The 23,255-nt window shown below is 45.1% G+C and overlaps 1 long non-coding RNA gene across 1 annotated transcript; it reads right to left on the bottom strand.

Annotated features, from left to right (window-relative positions):
* Positions 1 to 3,398: 3,398 nt before the first annotated feature.
* LOC101907998 (uncharacterized) lies at positions 3,399 to 23,192 on the bottom strand. The gene is made up of 4 exons (XR_240511.5): positions 22,815 to 23,192; positions 21,834 to 22,233; positions 9,620 to 9,694; positions 3,399 to 9,152 (listed from the first exon to the last, which is right to left on the bottom strand). It is a non-coding gene; the product is annotated as an uncharacterized lncRNA (long non-coding RNA).
* Between the last annotated feature and the right edge of the window lie 63 nt (positions 23,193 to 23,255).

A 23,255-nucleotide genomic window follows, 5' to 3' on the forward strand; every position in this document is an offset into this window, starting at 1 on the left:
AACTACTGAATTTACCTAAGGGGCCAAACCGGCCAGGAAGAAGGGAGCCAGTGTTTATCCGGGAAAGCAAGAAATGAAGATGGAGGGTGGACATAAAGCTGGGAAGGTAGGCATATCGGCAATGAGCGTACAGTGAGGAGGGGTGGCTAGTTCAGGACTAAGACCAGGACTGGGTCTGATTTCATGTGGTGGCTGTATGGTGTGTGCAGTAGCCCGTGAGGTGCTGGGCTTCTTGGAGGCAGCGCTCTTCAGTACTTGAAGAGGGTCAACAGTGACTCATCCCCTACTAGCTGTGACCCCTGGGACTCCAGGTAGTGATAGGATTTTCCAGATGAGAATTCTTTGGTGCCTAGGAGACACTTGATTCTGAAACAGTTCTCATACAACCAAAGAAGAGCAGAGCCTGCAAGATGTCGCTGAAATGGATGCCTGGAGAGGAACCAACCTTATTGTGATCTTCTTCATCAGCTGTTTCACTCCTGGGTCCTCGCATGCGTTGTGTCTTCTCTCCCCAATCAGCATGGCGTTACGGAATGAGCACTGGACTGAGTTATGAGGTGAGCTCAAGTTCTAGTTTAACCGTGTGACTTTAAGCAAAGCTCTGACCTTAGGCTCTCAATCGTAGAATGGGCATAGTAATTCCTATCTGTCACTGAGGGCTGTTTATTAGAAGTCATTGAGGGAATGATAAATACGAAACGGTACTTCTCCAACTTTCATATACATGCAAATCACCTAAAGATCTTGTTAAATGAATAAGGTTAGAGAAAAGCCAAACACTAGTTAAAGGCACTGTAGGTGGAGTTTACTTGGTAACCCCTACAGTTAGGGCAGAGGCTTCAGTGCAGAACTGAATTCAGCCAGGCTGTGCACAAAGGTGACTGGAATTTTAAAGGGAAGATGAAGGAGTGGGAGGGGAGATGAGCTGGGATTTGAACAAAGTCAAAGTGGTGGAAAATTACAAACGGCAGGTGGGGGGCACTGATCACTGTGATCAGGCTGTCTCTGCTAACTGGCTCATTCAGCAGGTTAGGTTTCCATCCTTCCACAGAGACTGGAAGATGGAGCCCTATCTGTCTTGCTGAGGACATTTCAGAGGGATGCCCCCAGGTTCTTAAGGAAGATACTCCTGGGTTTCAGGAGATAACATACACATCTTAAAGGGACAGAGAACATTTACAGTTGTGAGGGGTTTTTTCTTTCCTTTTTTTTAAAGTAAATGCTCTAAGGAAAGGGAAAAAAAAACAAAAGGAAGAAAATGGAGTCTGTTTGCTGTCCACCTGAAAATATCACAATGTTGTTAATCAGCTATACTCCAATATAAAATAAAAAGTTTAAAAAAATAAAATATACATCAACTTAAAAAAAGAAAATGTAGGTCAGAGGCCTATGGTCAGATGTTTGGCTGGAGCAATGGGTAAATTCTTTTGACAGCCTTGAGCTTCCCCAGGCAAGGACTCAGGGGGCTGGATCTCCCCAAGAAACCTTGAGTGCTAAAAACTATGCTAGGGAGCATAGTTTTGTTCAGGTCTCCTACTGTGGGGGCTGGACAAAACCATTTGTACTGAAAGTTACACAGTTCTCAAGACTGGAGGAGGGGCGGGGCTTGAGTTTTCACACCTCTAACAGGCTCCTGGTAATGATGTTCTAGTGACCCATGGACCACACTTTGAGAAGCAAGAATCTAACGACCCTACAGAGCAAACCTGTTAATATCTGTGTACCTCGGGCTTGAAGCTTCAGCAGCCTTTGACAAGCAGTAGCATGTTCCCTTTTCTTTATTTTATAAACTAATCAAGAATCCATAATAATTTAAACTACCTGCAGAGAGAGAGTCCTTGCAGGAAAGCTGATGGTTCTTAAAAATGTTGGCACGATAGAATTACCTGAGGAAGTTGGAAAGATTCTGATGCCCTGGACACACACCCAGGCCCATTAAATCAGAATCTCGGGGGTGGGACACAGATAAAACATTTCTGAAAGCTCCTGGGTGACTCCAATATGCAACTAAGGTTGAGAAGCATCTTCAAAGAATTTAGCATCAAGTCTAGACCAGCGCTCACACCTTAAAAGAGAATTTACCCAGAACCAGACTGCCTTTGGTAGTCTGTGATGATTTTTGTAAAATGGTCTTTGGATGGCAAGGGTCAGGGATGGCATGGACATGGATGTAGGGGAAGCCTGGGCTGAATCTTCAGGGTGGAGAAGATCTGGGTCGGTGCACAGGATAGTAAAGAGGTCATTTCAGATAGGATCAAGCCTCTGAACCTCAGAGGGAAAGTACGTAGGCATGGGAAAATGGGAGAGCCTACTTTATTTACCTGGTTCTTCGTTCTCTTTCTCAATACACTGATTTCTCAAAAGCATTACCCTTCTCACATCAATGAGGAAACAGCAGATCCAAAGGCCCAAAGGTGGGGATGGGATTGTTATAGTCAAGGAATAAAAAGAAAGCAAGTGTGGCTGTAACAACATAGGTGAGGGGGCAGAGGTAGATGAGACTGTCTAAGAGAGAAAAACAACCCTGACTCATTGGATCTACTCCTTTAGCTCCAACTCCTGTGCTCTTTGCCTGTGCGTAGTCACGCTGGCGCTGCGCCTTTGTGAATGAGTGTTGCCTAAAGCCTGAAAAACACAATAGTCCAGTCTCAAGGCTCTGACTTTTAAAAAGTTGAAGAACAGAAAATAGCACCTGTCTTCTTGGAGGTTTACAGGAACACTGTAGCCACACCTATGTGGACAGTGGCAGTCATAAAGGATCCCTGCATCAAGAAGTATGCAACAACCAGCCACCTGCCTCTCCTTTCAGAGGCCCCAAATTCTAACTCAGGTAATATGGTTTTCGGGACACTAGTCCACCATCTTCTCGGTCTGCTGGCTTTCTAAATAAAGTCGCTATTCCTTGCCCCAACAATCCCTCTCTCGATTTATTGGCCTGGCATGAGGCAAGCAGTATGACCTTGGCCTTGGTAACAAGATGAGAAGGTGGTGAGATAGATGGTGGAAATGTACACCATGTTCTGGCATACCATGGTAAAACGTCTGAATTTTACTGAGAGATGGGAATCCTTTGGAGGGTTTTGAGCAGAGGAATGATTTGACTTACATTATTCTGATTGCTTTTCGATGATCGATGATAGAAGATCAGCCATGGAGACCAGTTAGGATGCTACTGCAATAATCCAAGCAAAAGATAATGATCGCTGGAAGCTGGTGGTAGCCGTAGAGGTGGTGAGAAATTGTCAGATGTATTTGAAGATTGAAGATGGAGCTAAGGGGATTTCCAAATGAATAAATTTGGGACACACACACAAAAAAGAGGAGTCAAAGATGACTCCAAAATCTTTGACCTGAACAACTAACTGCTCGTGAATTTTGCAGTAAAAGAGAGCAGAAAATGATGGTGTAGAAGTAAGGTTTTAATAAGCTGTTAACACAATAGTTGGGATGAATGAACCAGGGGTCTAAGTATCAACTGAGATGCATAAAAACAATCTTAGGTAAAAACCAAGCTTCCCAAGGCTATACTCAGTAGCACACAATTTACATAAAATTTTAAGACTGACCAACAGTAATGTTTAAAGCTTCATACATATGAAGTAAAGTGTAAAAACACATATGGAATGATAAACTGTGTAGCCAGGGCTGTGCACCACCCGGTTGCTTCACACTTTTACAACTAATGCCCAGGCCAGACCCTACTCCAGTTAAACCAGAATTTCTGGGTGTGCATCCAGGATGGATCCAGTATTTTTTAAAAAGCTTCCTAGGGGTTATAGTGTGCAGTCAAGGTGGAAAACACTGGCTTAAATTGAGAAACAACTGTGGTATGTTAGAGAAGTATAAGGAATGTTCCTCATCTATATCTTAAGCCTTGAATAGAGCATCTGTTTAAGAGCTAGATAAGAGACACCCATGCCCTAGTTAGTATGGTGTTCAGTCCAGAAACATGAAAAAACTCTTCTGCTGCTGCTAAGTTGCTTCAGTCATGTCCGACTCTGTTCGACCCCAGAGACGGCAGCCCACCAGGCTCCTCCGTCCCTGGGATTCTCCAGGCAAGAACACTGGAGTGGGTTGCCATTTCCTTCTCCAATGCATGAAAGTGAAAATTGAAAGTGAAGTCCCTCAGTCGTGTCTGACTCCTAGCGACCCCATGGACTGCAGCCTACCAGGCTCCTCCGTCCAGCAGATAAGCCCACACTGTCATCTTCCAACATCAAAGAAATGGCTGATTACAAGCTTAGGGCAAAGAATGTGTACAAGCTCACCTGGAATATCTTGTCATATCAGTTATCAAGCAAGTGCTCCAAAACCGCTGAAGGCTTGTAGAAAGAAAGGACTCAAGATCTACCGTGAAGGGTTCTTTCTTGCAAAAGATGGGACAACATGAGCATCTTTAGTTAAGATGGATTAGAACATATAAGATATGTTTAAATTCATAAGTTCACAACAATCCTTTAAAAATTTTTAAACGCTAAAAAAAAAAATTAAAAAGTCTTTGGATGATACTGGAAAATTAATTCATTTTAAAACCTGGGAAAGAAAAAAAGAAATGAGCACTTATCCTGTCTCTCTTGATTCAGAGGAACCAAAGAGTTGGCGAGAGAACCTTCTCATTACACAAGTACATGCTCAGGGCTGGCCCAGCCATATTTAGAATGGGAGAGGTCACGGAGTAGCCAGAGGCAGAGGCCAGGTCTCTGGAAACTCCTCTCCTGGCAGAGCTTCTTTCCAACAAATAATGCCTCAAACTACTCTCTACATCCAGCAAGACACGCTGGTTCCATTTCCTACTTGAAATACTCCCACCATAGACTCAATGAGTTAAAATCTTGATCCTACCCCTCACTTTATGGGGTAAAACAGAGTTACAGAAATATGATGTTATAGGATCCCAAACAGGTCAGTACCAACATTTTGAAGAAGACAAAAGAGCTCTGAATTAAGCCCCCAGAGCTGAGGCTACAAAACCTTTTGCTGATGGCCACAGGACTGGAAAAGGTGAGTTTTTATTCTGATCCCAAAGAAGGGCAGTGCCAAAGAATGTTCAAACTATTGTACAATTGCACTCATTTTATGCTCAAAATCCTTCAAGCTAGGCTTCAGCAATATGTAAACTGAGGACTTCCAGATGTACAAGCTAGGTTTAGAAAAGGCAGAGGAACTAGAGATCAAATTGCCAACACCCATTGGATCATAGAGAAAGCAAGGGAATTCCAGAAAAACCTCTATTTCCTTTTCATTGACTATGCAAAAGCCTTTGTGTGGATCACCACAAACATTCAGTCCGTCAGTTCAGTCGCTCAGTCATGTCCGATTCTTTGGGAGCCCATGGACTGTGGCATGCCAGGCTTCCCTGTCCATCACCAACTTCTGGAGCTTACTCAAACTCATGTCCATTGAGTTGGTGATGACATCCAACCATCTCATCCTCTGTCGTCCCCTTCTCCTCCTGCCTTCAATCTTTCCCAGCATCAGGATCTTTTCCAATGAGTCAGCTCTTCACATCAGGTGGCCAAAATATTGGAGCTTCAGCTTCAACATCAGTCCTTCCAATGAATATTCAGGACTGATTTCCTTTAGGATTGACTGGTTGGATCTCCCTGCTGTCCAGGGGACTCTCGAGTCTTCTCCAACACCACAGTTCAAAAGCAGCAATTCTTTGGCATTCAACTTTCTTTATAGTTCAACTCTTGCATCCATAAATGACTACTGAAAAAACCAAAGCTTTGACTAGACTGACCTTTGTTGGCAAAGTAGTCTCTGATGCTTTAATATGCTATCTAGGTTGGTCATAGTTTTTCTTCCAAGGAGCAAGCATCTTTTAATTTCATGGCTGCAGTCACCATCTGCAGTGATTTTGGAGCCCCAGAAAATAAAGTCTTTCACTGTTTCTATTAGGGAAATCCCCATCTATTTGCCAAGAAGTGATGGGACCAGATGCCATGATCTTAGTTTTCTGAATGTTGAGTTTTAAGCCAACTTTTTCACGCTCCTCTTTCACTTTCATCAAGAGGCTTTTCAGTTCCTCTACACTTTCTGCCATAAGGGTGGTGTCACCTGCATATCTGAGGTTATTGATATTTCTCCCAGCAATGTTGATTCCAGCTTGTGCTTCATGTAGCCTGGCATTTCACATGATGTACTCTGCATATAAGTTAAATAAGCAAGTGACAATATGCAGCCTTGACGTACTCCTTTCCCGATCTGGAACCAATCTGTTGTTCCAAGTCCAGGTCTAACTGTTGCTTCTTGACCTGCATATAGATTTCTCAGGAGGCAGGTCAGGTGGTCTGGTATTTCCATTTCTTGAAGTATTTTCCACAGTTTGTTGTGATCCACACAGCCAAAGGCTTTGGCATAGTCAATAAAGCAGATGTTTTTCTGGAACTCTCTCACTTTTTCGATGATCCAACGGATGTTGGCAATTTGATCTCTGGTTCCTTTGCCTTTTCTAAATCCAGCTTGAACATCTGGAAGTTCATATATTGTTGAAGCCTGGCTTGGAGAATTTTGAGCATTACTTTGCAAGCATGTGAGATGAGTGCAAATGAGTGGTAGTTTGAGCATTCTTTGGCATTGCCTTTCTTTGGGATAGGAATGAAAACGGCCTTTTCCAGTCCTGTGGCCGCTGCTGAGTTTTCCAAATTTGCTGGCATATTGAGTGCAGCATGTTCACAGCATCATCTTTTAGGATTTGAAATGGCTCAACTGGAATTCACCTCCACTAGCTTTGTTCGTAGTGATGCTTCCTAAGGCCCACTTGACTTCGCATTCTAGGATGTCTGGCTCTAGGTGAGTGATCACACCATAGTGGTTATCTAGGTCATGAAGATCTTTTTTGTATAGATCTTCTGTGTATTCTTGCCACGTCTTCTTAATATCTCTCCTTCTGTTAGGTCCATACCATTTCTGTCCTTAATTGTGCCCATCTTTGCATGGAATGTTCCCTACAGTGCAAAATCAGAAAGTGTGATGCCTCTAGATTTGTTCTTTTTTAGGATTTCTTTGGCTATTTAGGGTTTTACGATAGGTTTCCCTAAAAGGTATTCTAAAAATGCCATTAGAAATTTGATAGGGATTACACTGAGTCTGTAAATTCCTTTGGGTAGAATGGATATTTTCACAATATTAATTCTTCCAATCCAGGAACATGGAATATCTTTCCATTTATTTGTGTCTTCTTCTTTTCCTTCCCTTTTTTTTTCTTGTATCCTCTTTAGGCTCTTTCATCAATGTCTTATACTTCTCAGTGTACCGGTCTTTTACCTCCTTGGTTTATTTAATTATTTGGATGCTATTGTAAATGAGATTGCTTTCTTTTTTGCTATAATCTTTTTTATTTCTGAAAATAAAATAATGGCCCTTTTTATTAATGATTTTAATAAACTGAGTCTTTTTTTTTCTTACTAGTCTAGCTAAAGATTTGTCAATTTTGTTGATCCTTTTAAAGAATCAGCTTTTGGTTTTGTTGATTTCCTCTTTCCATTTTTTCTACATTTTTATTTCATTTATTTTGGCACTAATCTCTATTATTTCCTTCCTTCTGTTTGTGTTGGGTTTAGTTTGCTCTTCTTTTTTAGTATCTTGAGGTACAAGGTTAGGTTATTGATTTGAGATCTTCCTTTTTTTTAAATATAGATGTTTACAGCTATAATTTTCCATCTAAGCACTGTGTTGGTTGCATAAACTTTGGTATGCGGTGTTTTTGTTTTCATTCATTTCAAAATATTTCCTAATATCCTTTTTGATTTCATCTTTGACCTTTTAGTTATTTAGGAGTATGTTGTTTGTGTGCTAGTCGCTCAGTCATGTCTGACTCTTTGAGACCCCATGGACCCATGAGACCACCAGGCTCCTCTGTTCATGGGATTTTCCAGGCAAGAATACCAGAGTGGGTTGCCATTCCCCTCCAGGGGATCTTCCCAACCCAGGGATTGAACCCAGGTCTCCTGCATTGCAGGCAAATTCTTTATTGTCTGAACTAACAGGGAAGCGTAATATCCACATAATTGTGAATTCCTCAAATTTCCTTTTGTTAATGATTTCTAATTTCATTCCATTGTGATCAGAGAATAAGCTTTTGTATGATTTCAATTATTTTACTTTTTAAAGATTTATGTGATTGCCTAACATATGGTCTATACTTAAGAATGTTTTTTAGGGAGACTTCCCTGGTCCAGTGGTTAAGAACCCACCTTGCAGTGCAGGGGATGTGAGTTTGATTCCTGGTTGGGGAACTAAGACCCCACATGCCACACAGAAACTAAGCCTGATGCCATGTGCTGCAACTAAGACGTGAAGCAGCCAAATAAGCGCCCAGAGTGTTTCCCAGGCACTTGAGCAGAATGTGTTCTGTAGTTGCTGTGTGGAATGTGCTTACACATGTCTACCGTGCGCTCACTCACTCAGTTGTGTCTGACTCTTTGTGACCCCATGAACTGTAGCCTGCCAAGCACGTCTGTCCATGGGACTTTCCAGGTAAGAATAGTGGATTGGGTTGCCATTTCCTTCTCCAGTGATAGATGTCTATTAGCTTAGCTATCTATTAACTTAGAAAGCTTAGGTTGCTTTCTTGCTCTTTTAGATAGCTTGTTGTTAGTGTACAGAAATACAATTGATTTTTATATATTGGTTTTATATCTGCAACTTTACTAAATTCATTTATGAGTTTTAGCAGTTTCAGGGTGGCCTTCAGAGTGATCTGTATCATGTGATCTGTAAACAGATTTCATTCTGATGAAATTCTGACTAGATGCCTTTTATTTATTTATTTTTTTCTTGCCAAATTGATTTGACTAAGACTTCCAGTCCTATGTTGGATAGAAATGGTGGTAGTGGGCATCCTTGTCTTATTTCTGATCCTAGGAGGAAAGGCTTTTAACTTTACACCATTGAGTATGACGTGAGCTGTGGGTTGAGGAATAATGCTTCCATACTTAATCTGTCAGTATGGAACAGATCCTTCCATACTTAATCATACTCAATCCTATCATGAAAGGATGTTGAATTTTGTCAAAGGTTAAACGTACTTCTTTCTCTTAAGGTATGACCTAGAAGAAGCATGTATCACTTTTGCTCACATCCTACTGGCCAGGATTAAGGGCTGCACGTGCATTCCTTGGAGATTTCATGGGTTCAGTTTCAGATTACTGCAAAAAAGTAAATATAGAAAATTAAAAAAAAAAGCCAGTCAGATGAATTTTTTTTGGTTTCCCAGTGCATATAAAAGTAATGTTTACACTGTATTGTAATTTGTTAAGTGTGCAGTAGTATTATGTCTAAGAAAATAATGTACATATCTTAATTTAAAAAGTTTGTTGCTAAAAACGCTATCATCTGAGCCTTCTGCAAGTAGTAATCTTTATGCAATAGTAGTAGCATCAGAGATAACTGATCACAGATCACCATAGCAAAAATAAGAATGATGAAAGTTTAAAATATTATGAGAATTACCAAAAATGTGACACAGAGACACAAAGTGAACAAATACTGTTGACAAAAAATGGCGCCTATAAACTTGCTTGATGCAGCATTGCTACAAACCTTTAATTTGTAAACACACATACACAGATAAACAAAGCAAAGCTCAATAAAATGAGGTATGCTTGTACTTAACTGTAACAGTGGCTGGGAGAATGTAGTCTTTCTCATGGATGGGTTTATACCTTGCCAAACTTTGGTGACTCTATCCCTAGAAAAAGAAAACAGAATGGATTTGAGGATTCAACCGACAGCGTCTTCCATAACATCCTGATAAGGGCCTTCCCTCTACCCTTTCTGATTGTGCCTGTCTAGGGGGAGAGAAGACTAGCCTGCTGCCCTTATCGGGAAAATAAACGAACAGTAACAGTATTTGCTTTGAGGAAGAGGGTGCTAGGGACACAGGTGAGAAGAAAATGTCCGTTCCAAAGCCTTTTTGAACTTTAATACATGTGAATGTATTAACTAATTAAATATTTTTAATGAAGTAATAAAATTAGCATTATCCTATCTGCTTAGTAAACCTCTGTATCTGATTTACTGACCAAAAGTTTTTTGCACCCTCACCCTCAGCCCCTCCGAGAGGGTTATAGATGTGGCATGAAGCTCAGGGCACATTAAATTGTATAGAATCAGTATGGCTGGGTAAGCCCAATGGGCCTGCATGGGGAGAGGAGGCCTGGAGAGGAATGCAAATTCAGACAAGCCCTTGGGAGAGTTGCTCTGCCTGTCAGTGGATCCAGTCGGCATTGGGCCTTCCCTGTGCTCTTTCTAATTGTGCCTGTATAGGGGGAGAGAAGACTAGCCTGCTGCCAGGCCCTTATCCCGGCACTGCCCATACTCAAGAGGAGGAGGAGGCCAGGGCCCTGAGGGCCAGAGGGGCTGGGGAGCTGGGCCTAGAGACACAGCCAGCTCCTTGGGTGGGCTGTGCGGCTTGCCCTTTCAAGCAGGAAGCCTTTGACACGCTTGCCAGGCAGGGGCCTCAGCTGCCCTTATCTGGCATTCATCTCGTCCCCAACATTCATGACTCAAAAGAACCTTGAATCAACTTCAGGCCTGTGTGGGGTGAGGGCTGGGGGGCCACCAGCAGTGAATCCCTTACCCTAGAGCACAGGGTCAGCCCCCTTCAGTGGCCCCAGCTGGGCCACAGGGCAGAGCACAGGACAGACACCTTCTCACCCCCGGTGCACAGACAGTGAGAGTGTCCTGCTCCCTGGACTGACTCTCAGCACCCCTTGGGCTCCCCACAGCTTACTCTTTAATGCCCAAGGAACTCTGTGTACACAGAGAAACACAGCCAGCTCCACACTTTGTCTCACATGCAACATGGGAAAGCGGAAACAGTTAACATTTCTTTAAATATTCACATACTATGTCTGACTCTTTGCAACCACAAGGACTGCCCCATGCCAGGCTTCCCTGTCCTTCACTACCTGCGGGATTTTGTTCAAAACTTAGCAAAATCCCGGAGGTAGTGAAGGACTTTTTTGAGCAGTGAAGGACAGGGAAGCCTAGCATGCTGTAGTCCATGGGGTCGCAAAGAATCGGACACGACTTAGCGACTAAACAATAAACCCCCACAGTTAACAAATTGACCTTTTATAATTTTAACAAAGTAGATTGCCCTGAACATTTGAAGTTAAGTGTAGTCAATGACACTCTTCCGAATTCTGATGATTCAGTCTCATAAATGTTTTAAACACCTTTAAAAATCGACCAATAAGACTATAATCATCACAAAACCGGATCTGCATACTCATACTCAAACTGGTTGCAAATGCTAATATGTAGATCAAACTTTATTATCTCGAGTCAGCAGCCCTAGCAGCAGACAAGAGAGGCACTATGCACTCATTTGCCATGCATCACTGCCCTCTCCTGGGGCTCTCATGCAGCAGCTCCACTGGAGTCCCCTCACCAGAGCTCTGTACCCCAAACTGTCCTGGACAGAGTGGCTGGACCAGAGGTGGGTCCTGGACTCTGAGTTAGGGCCCCATGGACTGGTCAGGTATGCAAGGCAGACCAACCTGCAAAGCTAGCACAAAAGTTTTGTCCAAGAAGTGATATAGAGGGTGACAGTCAACCAAGGTAATCAGCTTCTCACTCTTGGGGTACACAAATGTGCCTCTCTGAAAGAGGAAGAGGGCAAGGGCTGAAGACTCACAGAGGGCAGCAGGCAGAGCCCCCGCAAGGAAACTGGGGACCAATTGGCCAGAAGTAGCTGGAGCAGGAGAAAGAAAGGGAGACACTAGGGCCAGAGTGTGAGTGACACTCTGGAAGCTGGTGACATGGGAACATCCAGGCCCATTTCTTCTGAAGGACCTGGCTGAGCGGTGGGGCTGGCTGGTTTCTTCCTTCTGTATTCTCATACAAAGGGAATGGGCAGAAGATGTTCTGAGTTGAGGTGATAATATGTGCTGTGGTCAACTGCACTGGAAACAGAAGCTGATCCAGAGACCTGTGTGCAGGAAGTAAGGGAAGCAGGACAGGGTGGAGGGAGAAATTGAACTGAAACTGAACTCTGGCTTCATCTGACCCCATGGGGAGGCCAGAGCCAGGATCACTCATCACTTGTCCAGAGTGAGGTAAGAGGATTTGGCAAGCTCTGGGTCTAAGAACTCTGGGTGAGGCAGCTTCCTTCAGCCAGAAGCCATTCAACGGATTCCAACACTGGGACCTGAAGGGCAGGCTGTGCAGCCAGCCCTGAACTAGAGGTGGCAGACTGGATCACCGAGTGTGAAGAAGGCCAGTGGTCAAAGCCGTGGTTACGGGGACCTGCTCAGATGTGGTTATGGGGACCAGGCTTGTGGAGTTGTGCAGAGTTCAGGGACATAAACTTCTCAGGGCCTGGGGGAAGGGGAGCATGGAATCAAGTTCTCCTTCTAGACTGAGGCTGGGGCTCATGAGACAGGGCAAGTCTGGTGATGAACATGAAGTGTGGCCAGTGCATGGAAGGTATCTAAAGTCACATCAGCAACAGAGACCTCAGAGAGCCTGTGGAGACGGTGGAAGCAGGGAAGAGAAGAAACATTTACAGGGAAGGGAGATTCGGATACTCGGAGGAGGAGGCGCATAGTCCTGTCTGAGTGGGTAACTAGGAGAGGGGAGCCAGGAGAACTAGTGCTCCAGGAAGGAAGCAGCCTCAGACCAGACCGAAAGCCCTTTTCTCCTGCCCCAACACACAGAGCAGTGGTTCCATAAAGCCAGTTCAGCTGGCTGCCCCTAGATGGCAGTGTGTGCACGCGCAGGAGCTAGCACGCACTGCTCCCCAGGGACAGCCAGCTTCTCTCACGGAACCGGGGGAAAGTCCCCAGAGCTGTGAGGCAGCCAGGCAGAAGCGCTTGTGATGTGTACAGCATCCACCTCTGCTCTGCTCTGCTTCAGGCAGCTGGGGCAGGTGCCTCTCTGTCCCCCTCCCTGGGGTTCCTATCAAGGGTCCCTCCTGGCAGAGCCTGAGCATAGGGGTCCCAGGGGCTCAGTGAATCCCCAAATCCATGTGATCATGACTCTCCAGTCTGGGGTGGAAGATTGAGACACAAAGGTCTGGACATAAAGCCAACAGTTCTGGTTCTACGTCTTATGGGGTGAGTGACTCACTCTGAGCCTACCTTTCCATGTTGTTTTACAAACGCATAGCTTTGTCAAAGTCAGTTCACATGAGATTATTTCAGAAGGAATAATTCTTCACTGTCAAGTGATTTTCACATTTGCACACAGTCCACAGTTCCCCTAGTAGACAGCTTTCAGGGGCAAAGCTGGGGTTGACCTTACTCTTAATCTCGCTGATTGGCACCCTCCCTCTGACGTCTTACTGGCAACATCTGGACCTTCCTGCTTTGGCAAAACTGTCTTCACCCATTTGGAGAAATTACAGTAGGGTTGACTCACAGGCAGTCAAGGCTGGAAGGGCCCTGGGAGGTTACCTACTAAACAACTGTCCCCTCTCTCCCACCCTCAGTTTATAGGTTGGACAACAAAGGAGAGATAGGTAGGACTCCCCGTTACCATCATCTATGACAGTCCTGGCCTCCACCATTAAAGTATGCTCCACTGTGTCCTGTGCTCACACATGGGATCCTATCACAAATCTCTATGGTCTGGTAGGGATACTTCTGAGGACAGAAGACTCACAGCCGCGGTGGCCGCTGCATATCGGAGCAAGAAGCCCTTGGAAATTTACAAATTCTTTAAAACAGATATTTGGGTAGGCATTGGGTGACAGGCTAACAAATTACTTTCTTTTTACCTTTCTCCATGGCTCTCTGATCTTTTCAAGAAAGGCAACCTTAATTCAAGACAGCTCAGGGTGAAAGATGTTAGCGCCCGGCTCACCTGAGTCCTGCCATACTTGACCCTGACTTCCTCACTCCAAGGGTCACTGATTCCTTCATTCCAGTTCAATCATTCCCACCCGTGGATACATCCCTCTGTCCGACCTAGCCTCGTGCAACCACTCCTGTCTTTTGTAGTCAATGAGGGCCCTCCAGCTCCACTCCCATCTTCTCCTTTCTCTCCGTCTACTGGCCCTTCCAGCTATCACTTCTCTCCCCCAACACCCACAGCTCATGATGCAACACTTCAGTGCTTTCTCTTCAATTGTCTTCAACCCTCTGTACCATTGTTTTCTATTATGCCTTTCCAGCAACTCCCTCCACACTTTGATCAATTCTCCGGTCTGTGCTCTCTACACCGGGACACACCCCAGTCGCTGAGGACTGATGAAGGCTGTCTCATTTGAGCTGTGACTCTGACTCTGGTTCACCATCCTCAAACCTTCCTGCCTGCCTTCCTCAGAAGCTTCTCTCATTTTCTACTAAGTTTCTCTAAAAATCCCTGGATCCCACCAAACAGCCACTTTCTTTCTTTCTTTCTTTTTTTTTTTTTTTAGCCACTTTCTTTTAACAGGTGACCTATTTCTCCTATTTTCAGAAGGAAAAAAAAAGCCTGCTTTCACTCAGGGACCCCCACTAAACCCACAAACATCTGTATCCAACTCGGCTCTTCAGTTTTTGGTTGCCCACTTGTCCTGAATCCCAGTCCCTCCCACCTTCTCCAGCAAGCATCATCTCTTTTCCTTCAGACTCTTGGATCTCTCCTCTTCTACTGTCTTTCCTGCATCATTTAAACGTCTTCAAGTCTCTCTCTTCATAAAAAATCCAAACAAACCTCTCCTTCAGCCTCTTACCCCCATCATCTTCCAGCTAACGATCTCACTCTGAGCCTCATTTAGTCTCCAGCCCACTTTTGACTCAATTATTCCACTAACCCAGCTCTCTGAAGCTGCCGATCCTCATTATTCCTCAGCTTCATCTTGCAGTCCTCCTTGCAACACTGGAAACTGGGGGCCACTCCTTCCTTCCTGAAACCCTCATTTCCCTTGACTTGTATACATACTACCTTTCTGGCTTTGCACCTGCCTTGCTGATGCTCTTTCTCAGGTTAATTAAGCCCTATTCTTTTCTCTTTCTGGTTGGCCCCACGTTCATCGGGATTCGGCCTCAGTTACTCTCCCTTCTCAACTCCCAGTCCCAGGATAATTTCCTCTACTTTTATAGTTATTAATCAGCTTCTCTGTGCAGCTCTCTCAAGAATCATTCTCCTTTTCTTTCTGTCAAACAGGCTTGGACTTATTTCTTTAAATTACATTTCTCAGCCTCTCATGGAGCTAAGGACTTCCATGTGACCAGACTTGGCCAATGAGGCATAAGCAGCAGGCAGTGGGGATTTCTGGGAGAGGTGTGCTTTCCTTAACACAGGTGCTGCTCCTTCATCCATTCTGCTCTTTCTCCTGCATATGTGGAATGCAGTTGGGAAGCTGGAGTTGCAGCAGCCACTGTATGACCACAGCTGACTCTGAGGATGCAAGCTTCCCAGTAAGGAGAGCCAGAGCAGACTGACAGGGCAGACCTGGGCCCTGAATGACCAGTCTTGCTCTGCTTACCTTCAAACTTGGCGTTACGTCAGAATTTTCAATAAAGAGAGCAACAAAGAGCAACAAATACCATTTAGTTAAAGCAGTGTGGTTGGGTTGATGTTACAGGAACCGAAAACAAGTTCTGATTAATACAGTTCTCAAATATATAATGTTGCTTAGGTGTTTCTCCTGAACTTCAAACAGCAATTTGGACCTCTTTTCTCTATCCAGAAATCTCTCAAAGGGAAGAGGTCCAAGTTGTGACCCCCTCACCAAATACACACAGAGTCACTTGGATTCCTGGTCTCAGTAAACAGCATCACTGTCCATGCAGCCAGAATTCCTATTAGTCACCATCCTATTAGTTCCCCCTCAGTTCTACCTCCTAAATATATTTTCAATCTGTTCACCTCTTACCATTTCCTCATTATCAATTTTCTGAACCACTGTACAGGTTCCTTCGTAACTATTTTAAAATTTTGGTCCCTCCAATCCTTCTGCAGCCTTAGGGATCTTCTCAAAGCACAAGTGTAATAATGTTACTATTTTGCCTAAAACCTTTCAGTGACTGCTTAGGGCCTAAGGAATACCAGGCATATATATACTGTAAAACTCTGCCAAGAATTAGGCTGGTCCTGCACCCACCACCTCTTCTTTGGCAAAGATGTTGCTCTACTGACCACAGGGATGGACATGTTGACCTGTACCTGGTGGAACTAGGGAAACCTCTCTCCCTTGCCACAGTGATTGGTTCAAGAGTGGGCACATGACCAGAGTTTGGCCAATTAAAGGCCTTCCTTGGGATTCCTAGAGTGTAGAGTTATGTGGAGTCACATTTCCAACATGGGGCAAGCTCTGAGCACTAGGAGAAACAAAGAGAAAAGGGCTCCTGGTCTGTGTAGCCCACAGGATCAGCCCCTAGTATCCAGAATCGATCGAGTTTCAAGTTCTTCTTTTTGATTTTGTGAATGACTTGAGTATGCTTCTAATAATTTTCCTTCCTTTGGCCTAAGCTAGTTTCGGTAGGGTTCTGTCACTTCCAACCAAAACATCCTGACTAAAGTGAGGACCCTTGGTCGTCTGGCCCTAATAAGGCATCTTTCCAAGAAAACAGAGTTTCTTCTAGCTTAGAGGATGTTTTACAAACGTTATTTCATTTGATTCTTACTACAAGCTTGTGAGGTGGGTTCTACTATCTTGACTTCACAAATAAGTAAGGCTCAGAGATGTAAAATATTTTGCTCATGATCAAGAGGCTGAGAATTAGGAACACTTGGACACCAAATCCCTCTTATATTCAAGGTGTTTCTGTTTATTCCCTACCTCTTGTCCTGTACACACACACAGAGAAGTGCTAGAGTGGAGCCCAGCGTGAGCAAAAGCAGCCCTGGGACAAGGACCAGACTGGGGCGGGGCGGGGGGCGGAGTGGGGCAGTGGGGGAGGGGGGTGATGGGAGGGTTAAAGGAGGAAGTCAGAGGATGGTAATGCCAAGTTCCTCCATTTAAATTTTATAGCCACTCCAGGTCCAGGAGAAGAAAGTACTCTCAGCTTCTTTCTTTTACCCCTCCTTGTACTATTTTCTGTTCTGATAATCTATACCTCAGGCTTGCAGTAGGTGCAATAATTCAGTTATATTCTTGGCAATTACAGTTCTAGGGGCTAGCCCAGAAACTAAATCACCGTTCAAATACAGCCCTTTTATGAGTTGGGACTGTCCATATCTCCATTCTTCCGCTTTAGGTTACATGGTACTTTTTCTTCCTTCTTTCAGTGCTATTGAGATGTAACTGACCTATGGCACTGTGTAAGTTCAAAGTATATGGTAAAATGATTTGATCTACAAGTATCAAAATGATTACCACAATAAGTTTAGTGAGCAACCATTAACTCATACATTAAGAGAAACAAAATAAATTTTTCTCCTTGTGATGAGAACTCAGGATTTCTCTCTGAATGACTTTCATATGTAACATACAGCGGTGTTAATTACATCCCTAGTACTGTATCTCACAACTAGAAGCTTGTCCCTTTCGACAGTCTTCATCCAATCCCCCTCCTGCCCAGGCCCCGCCTCTGGTAACCACAGATTTGATCTCTTTCTCCCGTGAGTCTGCTTTTGAAGCATGTAATTGACCTACAACACTGTCAGTCTCGGTGCACAACATAGTGATTTGATATTTCTGTACATTTCAAAATGATAACCACTGTGATTCCTTTTAGTTTTTAAAAAAGGAAAAGAAAATGGGCCTGCTCTGTTTTGAGTGTCCCTGATGCTCTCTGAAAGCCACAACAAATTATTGTAAAAATGGGTCAGGTAAAGCTTGGTGGGTCTCAAAGGGCAGCTGGGAATGGCAGGTGAGTGTCACAGTAACTCTCAGTGAGGGCTGGTGGGGGTGGGGTGGCGGCCTTGCTGGCTTTAGGGCACTTCCCTCACCCCCTTCATGTCCTGCAGCAGTATGGCCAACTGCGCCAGGAAGCAGCTGTCTCTCTGAGGCTGCTCATGCTGGCAGGACCACTAACATCATGGGGTCCATGATTCACAAAGTTGGCTTTACTCTCTCCTCCTTGTTCTAGGCTCACGACATTCTTCACCATCCAGGGTTAAGCAGAAATCATCAGGTGTGGATGATCATCTTTCCAATCCCAACCTTCACTGGAAATATCGTCTCTGCCTCCACATCCCCCTTAATAATGGTGGGGGCATCCTTCTACCAGAGGGGACAGCACCATTCCTGCCCACATCCCATCTCCTTCTACTTCTTCTTCCGAATCATCACTCCTGCCATCTCTCCTGAGTCATTCCTATCACTCTGCAAGCTTGTTCTACTCCCTCCACATTTGAATAAAATCCAAATATCCTAACCAAAATTAAAATTAGATATGGCTATAAGCACTGGAAAACAAAGGATGAAGTAGGTAGCCCAGAGTAGATACAGCAAATCCCTAAACATCAGGAACCCAAAAACTTGTTGCCCTAACATCCTCAACACACAGCTTCCACTTCAGCATTGAATAAGCCTGCTTGAGCTGCAGCTACATCTTTACATATTCCATTGGTCAGGAGAAAACAATGGCTGAGGCCAGGACACCACTTCCCTTTACAGCTACTTATCCGGTGTTGCACATGCTCACCTCCATTTACTTCCTGTTGGCTAGAACTGAGTCATGTGATCATGCGGAGCCCTGAGGGAGTCCTAGAAACTTGGTTTTAGTCAAGGGAGCTGTGTGGCCAGCTAGAATTGGAAAGTCTATAATAAAGGAAATAGGGGAGAATGGCTGTTAGGGTCATCCAGCATTCTCTGCCAAAGCCTCCTGTCCTTCCGCATCCCTTCTAGACCTCTCCCAGTTCTGTGTTCCCTGTTGGAGAAGCTGTCCAAACACAACCGCTCTACCATCGCGTGGCAGCCACCCACTACTCTAGGAACACTGCCCTTATCATGCGCACCAATGACTTTCATGTTGCCAGAATCAAAGGCTCCTTCCCTTTCTTCATCTTATCTGGTTTGTGAGCAGCATCTAACACAGCTGACCACTCTTTTCTGGAAACACTGTTTTGTCAGTCTCTGGGATATAGCACTCTCTGGTTCTCCTTTCGCTTCCTCAGCCTTTTGAAAAAGAACCTTTTTCAGTCTTCTTTCTTGCTCTGACTCTTCTGACTCCTCTGGGTCTCTCTTGAACCCCCCTCCCCCCTTCTACATCTACCTCTTTGGCCTGGGTGACTCCCTCAGATCCCAAGGCATTTACCATCTTTAGAATGATGTCTCTCAAAGCCTCACCTCCAGCCCACGCCTCTCTTCTGGGTGTGTAGTGACTGGACAATTGAACTGGATCTCTGATGGGCATCTTGAACTCAACATAAACACAGGATTCTTGATGTGCCTGTCTGAGCTGTAGTCCCTTTCCTCCAGCCTACCCTAACCAATAAATGAGGCACTGTTCACCCACTTACTCCAGCCAGAAACTTGAAAGTCATCTTTCGTTTCTCCGTTGCCTCCCCCACATCCATCCTATGGATGTCCATGTCCAAAAGAGCATCTTTCAACTACTGATCTTAGTGTGGCCATCAGTTTGGTCCAAACCACAATGAGTTTGGGCCAGGGCTGCCATAAGAGTCTAACTGTCGCCTTGCTTTCATTTTTGCCTGCCACCCACCCAATTTATTCTTCACACAGTAGAAAATCAGGATACATTAGTCTTCTGCATAAAACCCTTCAATGCTTTAATGAAAGGTCTCCAACCTAAATCAAATCCCTTATGATTATACAGTGGAAGTGAGAAATAAATTTAAGGGACTAGATCTGATAGACAGAGTGCCTGATGAACTATGGACAGAGGTTCGTTACATTGTACAGGAAACAGGGATCAAGACCATCCCCATGGAAAAGAAATGCAGAAAAGCAAAATGGCTGTCTGGGGAGGTCTTACAAATAGCTGTGAATAGAAGAGAAGTGAAAAGCAAAGGAGAAAAGGAAAGATATAAGCATCTGAATGCAGAGTTCCAAAGAATAGCAAGGAGAGATAAGAACGCCTTCCTCAGCTATCAATGCAAAGAAATAGAGGAAAACAATAGAATGGGAAAGACTAGAGATCTCTTCAAGAAAATGAGAGATACCAAGGTAACATTTCATGCAAAGGTGGGCTCAATAAAGGACAGAAAAGGTATGGACCTAACAGAAGCAGAAGATATTAAGAAGAGGTGGCAAGAATACACAGAAGAACTGTATAAAAAGGAGCTTCACGACCCAGATAATCACGATGGTGTGATCACTCATCTAGAGCCAGACATCCAGGAATGTGAAGTCAAGTGGGCCTTAGAAAGCATCACTATGAACAAAGCTAGTGGAGGTGATGGAATTCCAGTTGAGCTATTTCAAATCCTGAAAGATGATGCTGTGAAAGTGCTGCATTCAATATGCCAGCAAATTTGGAAAACTCAGCAGGGGCCACAGGACTGGAAAAGGTGAGTTTTCATTCCAATCCCGAAGAAAGGCAATGCCAAAGAATGCTCAAACTACCACACAATTACACTCATCTCACATGCTAGTAAAGTAATGCTCAAAATTCTCCAAGCCAGGCTTCAGCAATACGTGAACCGTGAACTTCCAGATGTTCAAGCTGGTTTTAGAAAAGGCAAAGGAACCAGAGATCAAATTGCCAACATCTGCTGGATCATCAAAAAAGCAAGAGAGTTCCAGAAAAACATCTATTTCTGCTTTATTGACTATGCCAAAGCCTTTGACAGTGTGGATCACAATAAACTATGGAAAATTCTGAAAGAGATGGGAATACCAGACCACCTGACCTGCCTCTTGAGAAACCTATATGCAGGTCAGGAAGCAACAGTTAGAACTGGACATGGAACAACAGACTGGTTCCAAATAGAAAAAGGAGTATGTCAAGGCTGTATATTGTCACCCTACTTATTTTACTTATACACAGAGCACATCATGAGAAACGCTGGACTGGAAGAAGTACAAGCTGAGATTAAAGACTGCCGGGAGAAATATCAATAACCTCAGATATGCAGATGACACCACCCTTATGGCAGTAAGTGAAGAGGAACTAAAAAGCCTCTTGATGAAAGTGAAAGAAGAGAGTGAAAAAGTTGGCTTAAAGCTCACCATTCAGAAAACTAAGATCATGGCATCTGGTCCGATCACTTCAGTGGGAAATAGATGGGGAAACAGTGTCAGACTTTATTTTTGGGGGCTCCAAAATCACTGCAGATGGTGACTGCAGCCATGAAATCAAAAGACTAAGTTTACTCCTTGGAAGGAAAGTTATGATCAACCTAGATAGCATATTCAAAAGCAGAGACATTACTTTGCCAACAAAAGTCCGTATAGTCAAGGCTATGGTTCTTCCAGTGGTCATGTATGGATATGAGAGTTGGACTGTGAAGAAGGCTGAGCACCAAAAAATTGATGCTCTTGAAATGTGGTGTTGGAGAAGACTCTTGAGAGTCCCTTGGACTGCAAAGAGATCCAGTCCGTCCTAAAGGAGATCAGTCCTGGGTGTTCATTGGAAGGACTGATGCTGAAACTGAAACTCCAATACTTTGGCCACCTCATGCGAAGAGTTGACTCACTGGAAAAGACCCTGATGCTGGGAGGGATTGGGGGCAGAAGGAGAAGGGGACGACAGAGGATGAGATGGCTGGATGGCACCACTGACTTAATGGACACGAGTTTGAGTAAGCTCCAGAAGTTGGTGATGGACAGGTAGGCCTAGCGTGCTGTGATTCATGGGGTCGCAAAGAGTTGGACACAACTGGGCACCTGAACTGAACTGAACCAAACCTAGACACAGTCTTACATGTCTTGGTCCCCGCCCACCTCCCCATATCATCCTGGTTCTCTTTCCCAGGCTCCATACTCTGGCCATATTATTTTTGTTTTTTTTCCTTCCTAGCTCCTTGACACATTCACAACTTACCTTTCTCAGGACCTTGGCACAAGCTGTTTTTGATTTGGGAGAATTTCTCTCCCTGGCTTTTCCCAGCACTATCTCCTCATTCTCTTGACTTGAATTCCAACATCAACTCCTCAAAGACATTTTTCCTGCTGGCTCCACCTAAAGAATTAATGGCTCCTATCTTCTAACCCAGTCCCTTGTTCTTCTCCCAGCATTTACTTCAACTTGCAATTATGTCTCCATCACCAAAAATCAGCTTTATGGAGTAAGAGGCTTCCGCTGTCTTGTTTATGGCTGTATCCTGAGCATCAAATCAGGGCCGGGCACTCAATCAAACACCCACTATCTCCTCTAGATGAACGGATGGGCAGTTCTCCAAGGTCTCTGAGCTGTCTGGGTGTCAGAGGCTGGCTGCATACCCCTTAATAAGAAAAAACTGAGAATGGACCCAACAGTTCCTTTACAAGATCTCCTCCTTACATTGCATTTAACCTGTTGGTTGCTTTTACCATAAGGTGGAGCAACCAGTCTGTTGGCCCAGTTCTAACAGATTCGAATTTCCTGCTGCCCAGCAGAATAGCCTAGTTCTTCCCCACTGAATGAGTTCTAGGCTCAGTGGCGGTGCCTGGGTCTCATTTTTCAGATAGGTGGGTTGAGACCCCAAGAGGTCAGCCTTTTTAACACCAGAGCCCAGTCGGCACTGTGAATACCTGTCTACCACAGGCTGTACCTCTAGCCCCCCTTTCCCCTCAAGAACCCTCTCAGCCATCTTCTCAGGATGAAGGTGAGGGACAAATCTCGGCAGGTGGTCCAAAGAAAGCCTGGTATTTTTAGCACCAAAGCTACCAGGAGCCAGTCTTTACCTGCCGGTGGGTGTGTAAAGGAATAAACGTTAATTTACTATTCTAGGTTGGAATCGTACCCCCACTCCCAGACTCTGAGGCCGGGCAGGAACGCCTTTCTGTATCTTCAATTCAGCCATTTTTCTAACCCTGCGCTCACCTCTCTACCCGGTCACCCTCGTCGTGCCCCGCCGCGAAACGTGGCCCCCAGAGCTCGCGCTCTCAAGGAGGCTGGGTTCCGGTTGGGTCAGTGACAACGCCGACGTGGCGTCCGCATATTGCGGAGGCCCCAAACGCGGGGTGCGGGTCCCGCCTAGGCCTGCGCCACGAACCCACCCGGCGAGCGCCGACCAGGGCCGCCTTCGCCTCCCGCCCCGCCCAGACTGGTTCGAAGGGGCCCGGGGCCCCGCGGGCTCAGCCCGGGCGCGGACTGGAAGGCCGGGAGGGGCGGGGCGGGGGCGGGGCTATAGGCGGGGGCCGGGCGCGGAGGGCGGCGCCGCGCCGGGAGGCCCAGGGAAGCGGCGCCCCTTTCTCAGCAGCCACCCGGCGCCGCGCCCCCGGCCCCGCCCTCCGCGCCCCGCCCCCGCGCTCGGACGGCCTG

Source organism: Bos taurus, chromosome 28, assembly GCF_002263795.3.
Source record: "Bos taurus isolate L1 Dominette 01449 registration number 42190680 breed Hereford chromosome 28, ARS-UCD2.0, whole genome shotgun sequence".
NCBI lineage: Eukaryota > Metazoa > Chordata > Mammalia > Artiodactyla > Bovidae > Bos > Bos taurus.